The following is a 6000-nucleotide window of genomic DNA, read 5'->3' on the forward strand; positions in this document are numbered from 1 at the left end:
ATTTCAAATTTCACATTTCTGCAGATATATTTTGCTTTCAATTCATGCCTCTCATTTTATTCCCTAACCGGAAACCTTGGATGAATTATGAGGTCCAGTCCCTTTTGAAGGCTGGAGCTGTGGCTTTTAGGTCTGGGGATACCAGTCGCTACACGGAATCCAGGTGTGAACTCCAGTAAGCCATTAAGAGCGCCAAGAGGCAATATCGAGCCAACTTGGAAGCCTCAGACTAACCAGAAGGATGCCAGTAGACTATGGCAGGGTCTAAATGAGATCACTGGGCGCAAAGAAAAGGCTGGGGATATCAATAACTGTAGCGCTTCTCTTCCTGATAAACTGAACATATTCTACGCAAGATTTGAACAGAAGAGGAGCATCCCACCCCCTCTGGATGAACTGGACCTGGTGGCATTGAGATTCATCATCACCGAGGAGGATGTTAGAAGGGCCTTCCTGAAGATAAATCCAAGGAAGGTGACGGGCCCAGATGGCATCCTGGGACGGGTTCTCCGGGCCTATGCAAACCAGCTAGCTGCAGTGTTTGCTGACATCTTCAACTGCTCCCTGCTTCAGTCTAAGATCCCCTCCTGTTTTAAGAAGGCAACGATAATCCTGGTGCCGAAGAAGAGTAAGGTGACATGCCTGAATGACTATCGACCTGTGGCTCTGACATCAATTGCTATGAAGTGCTTCGAGTGATTGGTTATGGCACACATCAACCATAACCTACCGGTCAACCTCGACGCTTTGTAATTCGCCCACTGGTCAACGGCTGATGGCATCTTTCTGGCATTACATTCCTCCTTAGAACACCTGGAGAATAAAGACACATATGTAAGGCTCCTTTTCATTGACTACAGCTCTGCCTTTAATACCATCATTCCAAATAAACTGATTCCTAAGCTCCGGAACCTGGGTCTTAGCACTCAGATCTGCAGCTGGATCTTCAACTTCCTCACAGACAGAACCCAGGCTGTAAAAATAGGGACAAGCTCTCCTCTACAATCAATCTGAGCACCGGTGCCCCACAAGGCTGTGTACTCAGCCCCCTGCTGTGCTCACTGTGCAGCCATGATTGTGCAGCCAAGTTTCCATCGAACTCAATATATAAGTTTGCTGATGACACCAAAATTGTAGGCTGTATCCTGGGTAATGATGAGTTTGAGTACAGACAGGAAATTAAGAACCTGGTGGCATGGTGTGAAGACAATAACCTATCCCTCATTGTCAGCAAGACGAAGGAATTGGTTGTTGACTTCAGAAGGAGTAGCAGACCGCATGACCACATCTACATCGGTGGTGCGCAGGTGGGATAGGTCAAAAGCTTTAAGTTCCTTAGGGTCAATATCACAAATGACCTGACTTGGTCTAACCAAGCACTGCCTTTACTTCCTGAGAAAACTGAAGAAATTTGGCCTGTCCCCTAAAACACTCAATAATTTTTATAGATGCACTGTAGAAAGCGTTCTTCTAGGGTGCATCAAAACCTGGAATGGAAGTTGTCCTGTTCAAGACCAGAAGAAGCTGCAGAAGATCGTGAACATAGCCCAGCACATCACACAATCACACAATCTTCTGTCACTTTACACCACATACTGTCAGAGCAGTGCTGCCAGGATAATCAAGGATAAGTCCCACCCAGCCAACACACTTTTTGTCCCTCTTCCCTCCAGGAGAAGTTTCAAGAGCATGAAGATATGTACGGCCAGATTTCGGAACAGCTTCTTTCCAACTGTGATAAGACTGCTGAACGGATCCTGACCCGGATCTGGGCCGTACCTTCCAAATATCCAGACCTGTCTCTCGTTTTTTTTGCACTACCTTACTTTCCCTTTTCTATTTATGATTTATAATTTAAATATAAATTTTTATTATATTTACTATCGATTTGTACTCCAGGGAGCATGAAGTGCAGAATCAAATATCGCTGCGATGGTTGTATGCTCTAGTATCAATTGTTTGGCGGCAATAAAGTAATAATAATAAAGTAATAATAAATATTCTCTTAAATCTGTATTCTGATCACTAACTGTCTTGCCAGTGGGAGTATCTTCTATGTGTATAATTTATCAATAATGTTAAACACCTCCATTAGATTTCCTCTTCATTGTTCTCCATGAAGTAAGTTCAGTCCAGGCTTCTTTAGACTCCCAAAATAAGAGGCTGCTCATTGAGATCCTGCTGATCTCCTTGTAGACCGGTCATATTCTGCATGGAGGTCAGTGACCAGTGGTGTGCCTCAGGGATCTGTTCTGGGACCCTTACTCTTCGTGATTTTTATAAATGACCTGGATGAGGAAGTGGAGGGATGGGTTAGTAAGTTTGCTGTTGACAGAAAGGTTGGAGGTGTTATGAATAGTGTGGATGGCTGTCAGAGGTTGCAGTGGGACATTGATAGGATGCAAAACTAGGCTGAGAAGTGGCAGGTGGAGTTCAACCCAGATAAGTGTGAAGTGGTTCATTGTGGTAGGTCAAATATGATGGCAGAATATAGTATTAATGGTAAGGTTCTTGGCAGTGTGGAGGATCAGAGGGATCTTGGGCTCCGAGTCCATAGGATGCTCAAAGCAGCTGCACAGGTTGACTGTGGTCAAGAAGGCATACAGCGTATTGGTCTTCAGTAATTATGGAATTGAATTTAGAAGCCAATGGGTAATGTTGCAGCTATATAGGACCCCGGTTAGACCCCACTTGGAGTACTGTGCTCAGTTCTGGTTGCCTCACTACAGGAAGGATGTGAAAACTGTAGAAAGGGTGCAGGAGAGATTTGCAAGGATATTGCCTGGATTGGGGAGCATGACTTATGAAAACAGATTTAGTGAACTTGGCCTTTTCTCCTTGGATCAACGGAGGATGAGAGGTGATAGAGGTGTATAAGATGATGAGAGGCATTGATTGTGTGGATAGTCAGAGGCTTTTTCCCAGGGCTGAAATGGTTGCCACAAAAAGACACAGGTTTTAGGTGTTGGGGAATAGGTACAGAGGAGAAGTCAGGGGTAAGTTCTTTACTCAGAGAGTGGTGAGTGCATGGAATGGGCTGCCGGCAATGGTGGTGGAGGCGGATACGATAGGGTCTTTTAAAAGACTTTTGGATAGGTACATGGAGCTTAGAAAAATAGAGGGCTATGGGTAAGCCTAGTAATTTTTAAGGTAGGGACATGTTCAACACAACTTCGTGGGCCAAAGGAACTGTATTGTGCTGTAGGTTTTCTATGTTTTTATTTCCTCAACCATCCCGGTAAATTTCATCTGCAGCTTCATCAAGAGAATGACCAAAATATTCTTCATTTGTTTGCCATTACTTCTGGTAATTTTAGTATCAGCTTCACCCTACAATTGGAAACTTAACCAATTACATCATGCTCAGACTGGTTAATTATAAAAGATTAGTTTTTGTTTACAGCCTCTGTGCTGACTCTATCGAGTTGGTTTTTTGGACTTTGGACTTTGTTCTCTCAAAACTTCCAACTCTCACTGCTGTCCTGTTAAATGACCCGACCTGCATGATGGGCCAGCAGAGGAAACTGCAGGTGGTTTGTTATTCTCAGTCCCGCACTCTGTTAAATTGATAAACAGCTCACTGTTTGTCATAGGACTTCCCATTTCTAATGGCTCTTGCAACAACCCCTGCCACCACTAGATGATTGTCCCTAGTGATTGGGAGAATTGTTAGACTTATTCCATAGTATTTTTATTTTATTTTATTTAGTGATACAACGTGGTAACAGGCCCTTCCAGCCCAATGACCCAGTGCTAACCCAATTACACCATATAACTAATTAACCTATTAACCCGAACGTTTTTGGAACGTGGAAGGAAACCGGAGCACCTGGAGGAAATCCTGTCAATCACAGGGAGGATGAATGAATTCCTTAGACAGTAGTGGGAATTGAATCTGGGTCGCTAGCACTGTAATAGTGTTACATGAATTGCTACACTACTGTGAGGTGTTGCACTTTTTTGTTAGAAGCACTCAAAACCCATCCAATTGATGTTTTCAGAAAATATTGCCTATAGTTGGGGAAAGAACTTTGGGCTCTAGATTATTGAGTGACCATGGAGTTCGCTGTTTTATGACAAAACCATTTACATTGTTTTATGACTTTTCATGATATATTTATGACCAGTTTGTTGGGTCTGTCTGTTTTTTATGAACAATCATATAACAATGTAAATGGTTTTTGCCTTCAATTGTTTTAAAACAGTGAACTTCATGGTACAGTTAACAAGCTGCTGTTTTCCCAGTGACCAGGGAGAACCCTTCAGCTGTGTTCAGATTAGATCAATGAGATCTTTCATGTTTATCTGAGAGGATAGGGGCTCCATTTAATGTTTCATTTAAGAGGTGGTGCTACAAACAGTGCAAAATTTGTCTTTCAACTTGGAGCAAACTCCTAGCATTCCGAACCATGAAGTAATCTTATTTTAAAATAAATAATGAGCAGTGATCTAGTGTTGACACATATGTAGTAGGGAAAATAAAGAAAATAGGAGAATAATTATCTAAATCAAAAATGACAGGACCAGTTGATAGAAGATACATGGAATTGAATGAGCTGGGTGTCGTGTTGGGGCACTATGGGGATCTCAGAAAGTAGCTGCAATGAGAAGCAAGGGAGAAGACTGTTGAGGACCCTCTGCGCATGCATTTTTATCAGCAAAGCTGAGGTACTAGATAACTACAGGACAGCAAATATTACTTCTTTATTCAAGAAGGCAACTGGGAATAAGCCAAATAACTGGAAGCCAGCAGGTCTTACTTCAGTAGTAGAAAGGCTATTGCAAAAAAATCTCAGGGACAGGACTCTTTTCTTCACTTCAAAGGTTCAAAGGTTAATTCATTATCAAAGCATGTACCCATATACAACTCTGCAATTTGTCTTCTACAGATAGCCACAAAACAAAAAGGGAACATGAAATTCATTCTGAGAGCAACATCAAACCTACCTCCCCCACACAAAAAAGAACCTGAACATCAACCCCCAACTCCCCTTACCCCGCACAAAAAACCCAAACATCAACTCCCAACTCCCCTTACCCCACACAAAAAAGAACCTGAACATCAACCCCCAACTCCCCTTACCCCACACAAAATAAACCCGAACATCAACCCCCAACTCCCCTTACCCCACACAAAAAACCCAAACATCAACCCCCAACTCCCCTTACCCCACACAAAAAAACCCAACCATCAACCCTCCAACTCCCTTTACCCCACACAAAAAACCCAAACATCAACCCCCCAACTCCCCTTACCCCACACAAAATAAACCCAAACATCAACTCCCAACCCCCCTTACCACACACAAAATAAACCCGAACATCAACACTCAAACTCCCCTTACCCCACACAAAATAAACCCGAACATCAACCCTCCAACTCCCCTTACCCCACACAAAAAACCCAAACATCAACTCCCAACTCCCCTTACCCCACACAAAATAAACCTGAACATCAACCCCCAACTCCCCTTACCCCACACAAAATAAACTTGAACATCAACCCCCAACTCCCCTTACCCCACACAAAATAAACCTGAACATCAACCCCCAACTCCCCTTACCCCACACAAAAAAGAACCTGAACATCAACCCCCAACTCCCCTTACCCCACACAAAAAACCCAAACATCAACTCCCAACTCCCCTTACCCCACACAAAATAAACCTGAACATCAACCCCCAACTCCCCTTACCCCACACAAAATAAACTTGAACATCAACCCCCAACTCCCCTTACCCCACACAAAAAAGAACCTGAACATCAACCCCCAACTCCCCTTACCCCACAGAAAATAAACTTGAACATCAACCCCCAACTCCCCTTACCCCACACAAAATAAACCCAAACATCAACTCCCAACCCCCCTTACCCCACACAAAATAAACCCGAACATCAACACTCAAACTCCCCTTACCCCGCACAAAAAACCCAAACATCAACTCCCAACTCCCCTTACCCCACACAAAAAAGAACCTGAACATCAACCCCCAACTCCCC

Source organism: Hypanus sabinus, chromosome 16 (genome assembly GCF_030144855.1).
Source record: "Hypanus sabinus isolate sHypSab1 chromosome 16, sHypSab1.hap1, whole genome shotgun sequence".
NCBI classification, from domain to species: Eukaryota; Metazoa; Chordata; class Chondrichthyes; order Myliobatiformes; family Dasyatidae; genus Hypanus; species Hypanus sabinus.